General features: G+C 38.5%; 1 non-coding gene across 1 annotated transcript; it reads left to right on the forward strand.

Annotated features, from left to right (window-relative positions):
- The first annotated feature begins 11,057 nt into the window (after positions 1 to 11,057).
- Positions 11,058 to 11,164, forward strand: LOC145596324 (small nucleolar RNA R71). Its single transcript, XR_014103170.1, has one exon. It is a non-coding gene; the product is annotated as a small nucleolar RNA R71 (small nucleolar RNA).
- The last annotated feature ends 2,675 nt before the right edge of the window (positions 11,165 to 13,839 follow it).

Here is a 13,839-nt window from a genome sequence, read left to right on the forward strand (position 1 = left end):
TCAATCTTGGATATCTCGAAACGTGCATACCTTTACTACTTGAGAAAGATTGTCATTCATTTGCATTATAGTCTTTATGTTAGTTCATTTCGCAAAGGTTTGTTTTCATTTTATTTTCCTTTCTTTTTATGGTTTGCCTCATTGATGTTTGGTGGAAAGGAATGGGTCAAACTCTTAGGATACCCTTACGAGACCTCACTCGTCCTCATAGGCGACTTTGGGGTTTAAAGGGCTTGTTGTAGCTAAAAACAACCGTGATTCCTACGACAGTGAGTTTTAGTGTATATTCTTATCTTGAGTCTTTCTGTTTCATTTTCAATAAAATTTTCATCCTTTATCTTTCTTGCTTTTTTTTTGCTCGAGGACGAGCAAAAGTTTAGCTTGGGGGAATTTGATGAGTGACATTTATGGCACTCATTTGGTACCTTGTTGGATGAATTCTATTTCATTTTATCTCTCTTTTGTTTAGTTTTCCTTAGTTTTATTCATGTTTTCTTTATTTCATAACTTTTATAGTTAATTTCTTTATTTCATGCAATTTCTAGTTTACTTGTTATTTTTCTCTTTTACATGCTTTTTATCATTTGTTTGTAGGTGGTAATTGATTGTTTTAGAATTCCCGAGCTTCCTCTCAATGAGCTTTCATTGTTTTCATGCCTAAAGATGGTGCAATAAGCTTCAAGTCAAAGGTGGATCCAAGGGGCAAGCTTCAAGGCTCTGTATATGCCTTCTTCATGGCTTATACTCTTCGAGAAATTCAAGAAAGTTTCTGCCTACTTTGTCCTCCATCATCATCATCTAGGATGTGTGCACCGCTTGAGCTAGGACGAAGAGATGAAGGGGGGAGACCGAACCAGGTGCGGGCGCACCAAGGTGGTGTGCGGCCGCACATTGGTCGGGTGCGGCCGCACACCTGGTGCGTGCGGGCGCACCAATATGGGTGTGTCCTGTGCACACCATTCTCTCTCCTCCGAGCGCCCGCACCTACGAGGGTCTATTTTTGGGCGTCAATACTGACCTCCTCTTTGTATATATAGTTATTTCTTCCTATTTTTAGTAAGAAGTTTTTAGATTGAATTTGATAGTTAGTTTTTGGGAGAATTTTAGAGAGAGAAACTCATGGTTTTTGGTGATTGCTCAAGAATTCCTCATTGTTATTGATCTTTAGATCAATGTTTTGTAAGGATCTTCTTCTTGATTTCAATACAAGTTTGATTCTAGTTGATTTCATTTGTTTTCCATGTTATTGATGATTGATTGAAGTTTGTTTGATGATTGATTGTAGTTTAATTGATTTTTGATTGATTGTTGGTTTGATCTTTGATTTCAATTATGTTGATGATGAAATTGATGATTGTTGTAGTTTTGATCTTGATTCTTATGGCTAGTGAGTAGTTTTCTAGCTAGGGACTCCTTATCACTCACGACTCTCTCTCCTTCACTCCTATGCTCAACAATAGGATCCTCACACACTCTTGGTTGCTCGAAATTACCATCATCACCCTCAACACACACATTAGATTTGTAACTTTCACACATAAGCATCAAGGATGACAATTGGCTTCCTAGCTCTTCATTTCTCCTTCTTCCCTCCTCAAGACGCTCCTCACTCTTTTTCATCATCTCCAATTGACTTCTTAAACAATTAAGAGTCGACTCTTTTGTAGGCCCAAGATCATCACGAAGCTCAACATGCCTAATTTGAGTTTCCAAGATAGCAATAAGAGATTCAAAAGGGGTAGGAGATTGAGGCTCAACAAGAGAAGAAGAAGTACAACCAAAGGTGGGATCATCATCATTACAAACATGAGCATTTTCATCAAATAGGGGGTTGGGGGCATTTTCAAATGTATGAGATTTGTTAGCTTGAACATGCAACACATTATCATGAAGAAATGAGGAAATAGAATTGGAAGTACTTGTTCTAGGTTCAACTATGGGATCATGTGACACATCATGGTAAATCATGCTAACATTGGAAGAATTAACACATTGCACATCAAAAATGGAAGCACGTTTACCCTTATTATAGACTTCCCAAGAAAACCATACATAAAATTTCCAAGCATCTTCAATAGAAAATGCTCTAAAATCACCATTATGCATTCCTTCAACTATATCCCTAGTTTGCTCATTCAAACCATGATAACAAATCTCACAAGCTTCCCAAAGACTACAACAATTATAGTCAAGAAATTCTTTAAGTCTATTAAAATATTCACAAAAAGGCTCATTATCATGTTGAGAAAAAGATAGATATGCCATTTTTACAAAGAAGACAAAAACAAATAAAAGAAAAAGTATACACAAAGACCTAGACTCATGCAATCAAAAACACTGAAACATATACACCGTTCCCCGGCAACGGCGCCATTTTGACGTGGGAAAATTAGGTCGTTGGACTAATCCTCCTAAGCCAAACAAAATTTATAAACACTCAACAAACCAAAATACAAGTATAGAGGTAAGTCAAGGGTCGAACCAAAAGGAACGGTAATGTCTTAGTGCTTCCAATTATGTGCTTAAGCTAGGTCGAAGACGAAGGGTAAAAGAGGACACTAACAACTACTAAGATAAAGAAACCAAACAAATAAAATGCTAGGGATTAGGATTTACTTATAATAGCAATGAACAATGCAAATTGGTATAGGAAGTTGACTAAGTCAAGCAATGCGAGGGAAGATCAATTATGCAACCAAAAGAGCATATCAAGCTATTCTCCTAGAGGTCTAACTAGCGTCAACTACGATAAACTCTAGCTAGGAAACATCACAAGACACCTCAATCGTGTAAATGCAAGCCACAAATCAATGGTCCGTATCAATGTGAACTTACAATGCAATCTAGTGTTAATAACAAGGGTGATCAAGCCTAAATCAAACACACACATGCACATAATCAATTAACCAATTTAATCACATCATCAACTCCATCAAAATCCCCAATCTACATCAATTCATTACATAATATAAGCTTCACCAAATCCCTAACCAAACAACTACTCTAGCAACATCATCAATTCAACAAACACCTAAAGTAATCAACAATCTACAATCAAAGAATCAACAATCAAAGAAGAACAATAACTCTAATCAAACATCAACCATCAAACCATCAAAATCTAATCAAAATCAAACAATCTAAACATGAATACTAAACAAAATAATAAATGGGATAGAGTTTAGAAATGCTCATTGATAATAGAGTAGATCTCCAATACAATTGTCACCATTGAATCTTCAATCTCTCAATCACCATTGAAATTCTTCACTTTCTCTCTCTAAAATCTATTCCTAAAACTAACCCCTAAATCTAGAGAGAGAAGCTCTCAACTAAGCTAAGAATATGATCTAATTCTATTATGAAACTTCTTACAAAAATTGGGTTCAAATAGGTATAAGAAGAGAGAGAAAATCGTCGAAATCCGATCGGAAAAGACCCACGTTGGTGCGGCCACACAATAGAGGATGTGCGCCCGCACATCCTTCGTGTGCACCCGCACCTTCTGCGCGTGCGGCCGCACTCAGCTGGGTTTCTTCGAATCTTCAACTCTTCAAGCTCAAGGGGTGCACACATGATTTATGATGGTGATGGGCACTAGGAGTGGCAGTAGCTAAGGCTTAATATTGAGGGCACACACTTCCTTTGAAGGGAGCACAAGAGAAGAGCCAAGACTTGGAACTTCCACTTCTTTGCATCTTGAGCTTCCCAAATTCCATGAACTTGATCCAAAAGCTTCTTCCACCATAGTGGATCACCAAAAACAAGACCCGAACCTCGTCCAATACCTACAACCACGAAAATAGAGCAAATAAAGAAGAAAAGGCTAGAAAACCAACGAAATGAACAAAAGCTACAAAATAAGAGAAGAAAGGTAAAACTAAGCAATAAAGCATAAAACTAAGCACTTATTAAGCATAAAAGCTAAGAAAAGAGAATAGAAAGGACCTAAATGCTCGTCAAATGTGTGCCATTTATGACACACATCACCTTCATAGGTAATGAGGTACCAATCAGTGGTGCGAGATACCTTCCAAATAAACAAGTCCTCCATGATAGTACGCTCAATGAATTTTTGGTTGTTCATGGCAAAAGTGCTCAATAAATACGAGGGAGACTTATCTCTTGTGTCTTGAATCGCTTGAAGCTTCTCAATCATGGCACTATACTTCTTCTTAAGGGAAAAAACAATAATGGTAATCATTCCTCCAATATAAATGCTACCGGAGAGAAAAAACCCGTCTCGAATATCAATGACACAATCGAGCAAATGCCTAGCAAAATCAATAACTTCAACTTCTTCATCCTTTGGTTGATCCGCTAACCAAAGCCAACTAAGCTCCTCTTGAGACATTGCTCCAAAAGATTCCTTGGAGAATAAAGCATATGTTTGAATACGGCTAAAGTAGCGCATCGCTCCATGAATGATGGAAGCGGACTTCGAATTTTAAGCTGGGTAGGAGTCCTCAAAAGATATACTATCCCACCAATTATTTTCATCATACTTATGATCCAAATGAAGAATCTCATAGGCTGGATAAATCAATGGAACACCTTCGAAGGGCTCCGGGAAATGAAACATCTCATTGAGGTGAGAAAGTGGGATAGAATGGTCTTCGTTGAAAACTTGGAAGAAGAGAGTAGGAGACTCATTATTATTGTCACCACCACCATGGACATCAAGCGCTGAAAGGAACTCATATGTAAGCCAAGGAAAAGTAGGAGCATATAGATCAAGGAAGTCCTCAAGGCCCAAATTTCTTGCAAGCATCCTTACATCTTTGTCAATCCCTAAGAGTGTAGTAATCTCTTGATCATAAAATCTTGTAGAGTAGAGTTTCCTTGATGATAAACTTGCAAAGCGATCCCAATGCTTCTTAACTCTAAATCGTATACCATAAAGATCCTTAATGGAAGAAGGAGGCTCAATTATATCTCGAGGATTGGAAGGTTTAGCGCGCTTTGTTCTACGTGGACCAACCATCTACAAACAATGAACAAAGAAAAGGGCTTCAAAACTAGCAAATAATGTGCCAAAAACCAATAATGATAATGGGGACAAACAAAGTTCACAATATTCAAAGAGGTGAGCAAATATTCAACTAAATTGAACAATACATAATCAAACCACAATAATTTTCACAAATGTTGTCCCATAACACAACTAGTTGAAGCAACATTACACCTTATGACTAGCAAACCCTTGTCAACATGAACACTATCAACACCAATAATAAAACCCACAAAATAATCTATACACAAATCCAACAAAATTCATGCCTAAATTTTCAATTAGCTCAAGTAATACCATCATCATAACAAAATTCAACACCATCAACATCATCATCTTCATAATCATCAAGCATTGAAGCAAGTAGTAGCAATAATGGAAATGTAAGTAAAGGTGGTACTAATCAAAATCAAAATCTCATGAGTCATAAAAATTGAAAATATATCACATAATTCATGCAATTACACTTTCAATTGATAAGAAAACACAAGAATATAGCAAGAACATATTACCAAGCTTAAATTGAAAAATACCCAAAATTTTCAAACTAATGAGAGAGAAAATTACCTTGAATGTAGTAGAGTGAAGATTTGAGCAACAAAGACTTGAAGATTATGGACTTTGATGAAGAAACAATGAAAAATATATGATGAAGATGAAGGAGGAACTAATAGTAACACCAATAGATCTAGAAGGGAAAATAGAATGAAGTAGGAGAGAGAATCGATATAAAGAGGGGGAAAAATAGGGGGTGCACGTACCAGGCATGTGCGGCCGCACACGGGCATGGTGCGGCCGCACATACCTCGTGTGCGGTCGCACATCCTCAATGTGCGCCAGCACCCAAGAGGGTTTTTCCACCCTTTTATCCTTCCTCCCTCACCTAGGTGCGCCCACCTATATGATGGTGATGCGGAACCATATAGGCAGTAGCAAACCTTCATACTAACCCAATTTTCCAACTCAAGAAATGGGACAAATTTACCTCAAAAATGGCATCAAAATTGTTGGAAATCAACTCAAACAAACCTACAACACAAAACACAACAAGATTAAGACACAAAAACATCATCAACTCACAAAGAAAAATCAAAAGAAAAGGAGAAAAAGTTAAAAAACTCGGGTTGCCTCCCGAGAAGCGCTTTTGTAAAATCTTAAGCTTGACATTCTCCACCTCTTTCATAGTGGATCATAGAGAGTCATATCATGAATGACTCCCACAAAGACTCCATCATAGGAACGCTTGAGCCTATGTCTGTTGACCTTAATAGTCCTTAAAAGATCCAAAGGCGAAATTTCAATAGAACCATTTGATAACACCTCTTGCACAACAAAAGGACCGGTCCAACGAGACATCAACTCTTCCAACTCATGCAAATCCAACCAACATTGCTCACCCGCACTAACCAAATCAAAATTGATCTTCTTGATTGCCCAATGAGTTTGGTGCTCAAGCTCCACCGGAAGATGACAAGACTTCCCATGAACCAAGCGATAAGGAGTGGTACCTATAGGAGTTTTGAAAGTCGTTCTATATGCCCACAAAGCATCATCAATCTTGTTTGCCCAATCTTTCCTACTCCTTGCAACTGTCTTCTCAAGAATCAACTTCATTTGACGATTAGATACCTCAAGTTTCCCATTGGTTTGAGGATGATAAGGAAGACCAAATCTTTGGTTCACTCCATGCTTCTTCAACATTTTTCGGAAAGCATAGTGCACAAAATGAGAGCCATTGTCACTTATAACCGCCTTGGGAATACCAAACCTTGGGAATGTAATCTTCTTGAACAACATCATCACCACCTTATGGTCATTAGTTGGAGAAGCAATGGCTTCAATCCACTTTGACACATCGTCAACGGCAACAAGAATATATTGATTCCCATAAGAAGATGGAAAAGGACCCATGAAATCTATACCCTAAACATCAAAATTTCCAACTCAAGAATTGGTTGTTGGGGCATCTAATTCCTTTTCGAAATATTCTCGGTCCTTTGACATTGATCACAACTCTTGACAAATTCCCAAGCATTGTTGAAGAGGTTTGGCCACCATAACCCACATTGAGCACCTTAGAGGCCGTTCTCGAAACACCCATATGACCACCACTAGGATCCGAGTGGCACATCTTCAAAACATTTGGTATTTCCTCATTTGGCACACACCGGCGCAACAATCCATCTACACCTCTTTTATACAAGATCCACTCATCCCACACATAATGCCTAACTTTTCTCTTGAGCTTCCTCCTTTGGTTGTTGGAAAAAGAAGGAGGGAACTCCCCACAAGTAAGAAAATTCACCAAGTCGGCAAACCAAGGGAGCTCCTTCACATTAATAACATACAATGAATCATCCAACATCCGATCCTCAATAGGGGATCCATCATCTTGAACTTGAAAATCCTGAAGCCTAGATAAATGATCCGCAACCACATTTTTCGCACCTTACTTATCCCGGATCTCAAGATCAAAAGATTGAAGCTCAAGAACCCAACAAATCAACCTTGGTTTGGATTCCTTCTTCCCATGGAGATACTTCAAAGTCGCATGATCGGTGAAAACTATAGTCTTAGACCCCAACAAATAACAACGAAACTTCTCAAAAGAATGAACAATTGCCAAGAATTCCTTTTCCGTTGTTGTGTAATTTCTTTGAGCACCATTAAGGGTCTTCGACGTATAATAGATGAGATGAAGCTTTTTATCAATTCTTTGACCCAACACACCTCCTATGGTCGTATCACTTGCATCACACATAAGCTCAAAAGACAAATCCCATTTAGGGGCTTGGACAACAGGAGTGGAAGTAAAAGCTTTCTTCAATTTATTAAAAGCTTCCAAACAAGCATCATCAAAGACAAAATCAACATCTTTTTAGAGAAGATCATTTAAAGGCTTAGCAATGAGAAAAAAGTCTTTGATAAACCTTCTATAAAACCCGGCATGGCCCAAAAATGATCTCACTCCTTTCACATTAACCGGAGGTGGCAATTTCTCTATCACCTCAATCTTGGCTTTGTCAACTTTTATGCCCTCGTGAGCAATGTTGTGTCCAAGCACAATCCCTTCTTCCACCATAAAGTGGCATTTTCCCAATTAAGCAACAAGTTGACCTTTTCACATCTCTCAAGACACTTTTCAAAATTTTTGAGGCAATCCTCAAATGAAACTCCTCCCACGGAAAAGTCATCCATGAAAACCTCTATTTCCTCTTCAAGCATGTCCCCAAAAATGCTCATCATACACCTTTGAAAGGTCGCCGGAGCATTACACAATCCAAAGGGCATTCTTCTATATGCAAAAGCACCATAGGGGCTTGTGAAGGTTGTCTTTTCTTGATCCTCGGGATGAATAGGAATTTGAAAGAATCTCGAATATCCATCAAGGAAGCAATAGAATTTGTGCCTCGTCAACCTTTCAAGAATTTGGTCAATAAAAGGGAGAGGGAAGTGATCCTTCTTGGTTGATGTGTTTAGACGTCCATAGTCTATACACATCCTCCAACCGGTAACCGTTCTAGTTGGAATGAGTTCACCTTTCTCATTCTTAACTACGGTCACACCCCCCCTTCCTAGGAACGACATGCACGGGGGAGACCGACCTTGAGCTTGAGATGGGGAATATGATTCCCGCATCCAAAAATTTGGTGATCTCTTTCTTTACTACTTCTCCCATTTGGAGATGTAGTTTCCTTTGTCGTTCAATAGAAGGTAGGGTGCCCTCCTCAAGTGTTATGTTGTGTGTACACAAGGCGGGGCTTATGCCTTTAAGATTATCAAATGTGTACCCCAAAGCACGTTGGTGCTTTCTCAAGACACCACATAACGCTTGAGCTTGGCTCTCACTCAAGGATGCACTCACAATAACGGGATAAGTAGAATTAGGGCCTAAGAATTCATACCTAAGGTGTGATGGTAGAGGTTTGAGCTCTACCAGGGGAACACCTTTACCTTCTTTGGTTGAGGCCACATGCAAAGCATCTTGACTTGATATCCCCATACAAATTTGATCATCACTCCCTTTATTGCCTCCATCAAGCAAATCTTCATACAATTGCATTTCCTTGCTTGGGATACCTATCTTTTCCTTATTCAACAAAACACACTCAAGAGGATCGTTAGATGTGAGCAAGTGCTCATGCATGGATTCCACAATGTTATCAAGTACTTCAACTCTCATGCAATTCTCTAAAGAAAAAGAGGGATATTTCATGCCTTCATTCAAATAAAATTCAACTACCTCCTCTCTAATCTTGAGAGAAATCTTAGCACTTTTAACATCTATCATAGCCCTTTATGTAGCAAGGAATGGTTTACCTAAGATGATAGTTATAGTAGCATCTTCATCCATATCCAACACTACAAAATCAACCGGAATGACAAATTTCCCAACCCTCAAAGGGACATCTTCTACCTTCCCCTTTGGAATCTTAATCGACCTATCGGCTAATTGCAAGGTGATCTTGGAAGGTAAAAGTTCTCCTAGACCTAATCTTTGATAAACCGAATATGGCATATGGCTAACACTAGCTCCTAAGTCACATAGGGCGTTATCAATTTGAGTCTTATTAATGGCACAAGGTATGGAAAAATTTCCGGGATCCTTCAACTTAAGAGGCATCTTATTCATGATAATTGCACTACAATGTTCGGGTAGGCTAATTGTTTCCATCATGTCACATGTCCTTTTTCCACTCAAAACCTCCTAGAGGAACTTAGCATAGTTTGGCATTTATTTTACAACATCGGTGAAAGGAAGAGTTAGGTGAAGTTGCTTAAGAATCTCTACAAACATCCCAAATTGCTCATTCAATTTTTGTCTATTATACCTTTGGGGATAGGAAAGCTTGGGTTTGCAAAGCTCTTTCACTCAAAGGAAACTCATCTCCTTCAATTTCAATGGGATTCTTTCTAGTGCTTTCTCTAGCAACACTCTTCTTAGGCACACCACCCTCAAGGACCCTACCCCTTCTAGTAACAATAGCATCCATAGGGTTCTTAGAATCTATGCTAGGTGGCGTCAAAGAAGAGGAGTTTGCACATTCCTCAAACACACTAGTCAATTGAGAAAGTTTATCACCTAAATCTTTATTATAAGACAACATATGATTGAACTTCTCATCATTCAAAGCCATGTAAGTTTCTAGCATCTCGGCTTGTTTCTCAATAACTCCTTCTAAAAATTCCCTAGAAGAAAATGATTGATCATAGGAACCATCACATAAACTTTGAGCATTTGTATCTAAATCAATTGGGGAACCTCTATGAAAATTTGCTTGGGAAAATCCCCTACTTTGATTATTCCAATTACCCGTAGTTTGCTTTGGCCCCTTTGTTAACCATGGTTACCATAGCCTTGATTATGATCCCCATGTCCTTGGCCATGACCATGACCATTACAACCATGATTGTTATAGCTACCATGAACCCCTTGGAATCCATGATTTTTAAACCTCCATTTTGGTTATAATTATCATGGTTCACATGATTATGATAACTCCTATTTCCAACATTTCTTTGAACATCAATTCTAGGTTCACATTCGTGATCATTAACATAAATCACAAGCTCAATTTCAATTCCATCACATTCATCTTAAGGAACATTGGGCCACATAGAAGCATCATGATCATTCATTCCACATAATTCATAAGGCTAACATTCTCTAACCATGCAACAAGAAGAAGGATTAGAGTTAGGGTAAGAAAATGTACCTCTCCCATTAATTTGGGAGGGAAGAATCGGAGCTTGGGAATGTGGTTTCTCAAGCTTTTCCTTAAGTGACACAACTTCTTTCCCTAAATCCGCAATCAAAGTAGTCAAATCATTGATGGCACTAAGTTGCTCGATTGAGCAACCTTTGCTTGTTGGATCTTTCTCCACTTCTTGCTAATTCATGTAATGTCGAACCACTTCATCTATTGCATCCACCACTTCTTCTTCCGTTTTGTTCATTATTGGGCCTCCAGCTCTGACATCCAAACTTGCTCTTCCATGAGAACTCAACCCACCATAGAAGATTTGTATGATTTGATATCTAGGAATCCCATGGTGTTGACACTGTCTTTGATACTCCTTGTACCTCTCCCATGCTTCATAAATACTCTCACTAGGCCCTTGCTTGAAATTTCGGATCAAAGTTCTTAATTCCGCCGTCTTCTTTTGTGGGAAGAAACGAAATAAGAAAGCCTTTGTAACCTCATCCCATGTTCTTAAGGACCTTGATTTGACCTCCTTGTCCAACCACTCTAGAGCTCTTCCGATAAGAGAGAAGGGAAACAACTTGAGTCTTATGTACTCTTGAGCAACTCCGGTTACCACAATAGTATTACAATATCTCTCAAAATCTTTGAGATGATTGAGAGGATTCTCACTCTTTGTCCCTCCAAATTGCTTCCTCTCAACCAAAATAATCATAGCCGGCTTGGTTTCAAAGTCATGATCCGGAACAATCAATGGAACAATTCCACTCTCATACTTGTAGGCTCCCGGAGTGCCTAATTCTTTAATTGTAATCCTTTGAGCTTCTCCCATGTTCACTTGCACACACAATTCTCACACAAAAATTATTAGTAGCACGACTACAAATATAGCCTAAAAGAAAATCTTTTTGTATTTTTCAAATAGATGGAATAGACTCAACAACAATACACAATCAAGACACCATTCCCCGACGACGACGCCATTTTGATGGGACAAGAAACGGTAGGTCGTTTGGCTACCTTCCCACCCCAGTCAAACAATATTTATAAACTTAACAAACCTCTGTATGAGTATAGTAGTAAGTCGAGGTCGAACCGAAGGGAATGGTAAATGAAAGTCTAACGCCTAACGCTAAGCTATTCCGAAGTAAAGAGCGGGGTTGTAAGGCTAAACTAGGACTAAACACAACATATAACTTGTAAGCCAAAAATAACAAATACTAGGGCTAGGATCCACATGCAACAACAATGAAAACCAATCAATTTAGGAGGTCAATCAATTAAGTCAAGCAATGTGAGGGAAAGTTGAAATTGCAACCAAAAGAGCATATCATGCTATTCTCTTAGAGGTCTAACTAACGCCGACTACGTCAAACACTAACTAGGAAATGTCACAAGATACCTCAATCAAGTAAATGCAAGCCACAAATTAATGGTCCGTATCAATGTGAACCTACAATGCAATCTAGCGTGAATAACAAGGGTGATCAAGCCTAATCAAGCACACACATGCACAAAATCAATCAACCAATTTAATCACATTATCAACTCAATCAATTTCCCCAAATTAATCTCAATTCGTCACTAATACATGCTTCACCATTACCCTAGCAATCAAACTACTTAGAATCCATGAAGAACATCAAGATCAAAGCTAAACTAATCATCAAATCCATATTCATCAATTGAAATCAACAAATTCAAACCAAATCAAACTATTTACAAACTAAATTAAACAACAATACTAATGAAATCAAACATGATATTGCATTAAAGAGTAAAGAATTCTTACAAACTTGATAGAAATCAAATCAAATGTAGCAATCTTCAATCATCAATCATCAATCATCAAACCCACATTTTCTCTCTCTAGAAATCAAAGAACAAGTGTTTTTCTCTCTCTAAGTTTTAATCTAATCTAATTCTAGCTAATGAAGATCTAATACTCTCTCTAAAAATAGAAGGAAATAACTATATATACAAAGGAGAACTTGGTTATGACGTCCAAAAATAGACCCACGCTAGTGCGGTCGCTGGTAGGAGGGAGAAAGGCGCGCACGGAACATACCCACACAGGTGCGGCCGCACACGCTTTATGTGCGGCCGCACGCTACACCTGTGCGGATGCACAACCCCTGTGTGCGCCTGCACCTTTGTGGGTGAACTTCCCTTCCTTCTTCGTCCTAGGTCATCCGGTGCACACACCTTTGGTGATGGTGATGGGGAACGAAGTAGGCAGCAACTTTTTGACATTTTTGGTGGGCACATGGCATGAAAGGTATCCATACCACTTGTGTGCACCGGTCTTGAAGCTTGCTCTTCGAGTCCCTCTTGACTTGGAGCTCTTTACACTAGCATAAGGCATCAAAAGCGATGATAACAGTTGAAAGGAAGCTCGAGAATCCTTGGACAATCGATCATAACCTACAAACAAAAGAGAAAAAGCAAATGACGTGGGGAAAACTATGTCGTTGAACTAATCCTCCCTACGGTCAAACAAATTTATAATCACTCAACTACCTAAATACAAGTATAGAGGTAAGTCAAGCTAAGGGTCGAACCACTAGGAACGGTTATGTTCAAGTATTTCTAATTAACACCTAAGCTAGGTCGAAGTCTAAGGTGAAAGGTAGCGCTATTCTACTTCCTAAATCATGAATCAAACAAATGAAACACTAGGGAATGGGGATCAACATGCATTCATGATAACCAAGCTAATTAGGGAGTCAAGCAATCCAAGTAATGCAAAGACAAATAGTAGGAGCAATTAGGGGCATTCAACTAATCATCCTCACACTCTCTAACATAGATTTCTCTAGTGCTAAACAATATGAAGAAACATAATCAAATGCTCAACTAATTATGATCAAATCGATATCAAGTGGTCATGTCAATCAATTCAATCATGCAATCAATGCTAGCAATCATGGTTAGCTACTCCAATCAAACTTATGCAACATGCAAACCTCTATGAATCAATTTAGTTACAACACAAGAACTACTCAAATTCCCAAATCAATCTCAATCCATCAATTACACATGTTTACCCAAACCCTAGCAAGTAAACTACTCAAGAAACATCATCATCAAATCTACTATCAACTATAGAAAACAAGAATTAAC

The sequence above is a fragment of the Chenopodium album genome, chromosome 19 (genome assembly GCF_948465745.1).
Source record: "Chenopodium album chromosome 19, dcCheAlbu1.1, whole genome shotgun sequence".
Lineage (NCBI taxonomy): Eukaryota > Viridiplantae > Streptophyta > Magnoliopsida > Caryophyllales > Amaranthaceae > Chenopodium > Chenopodium album.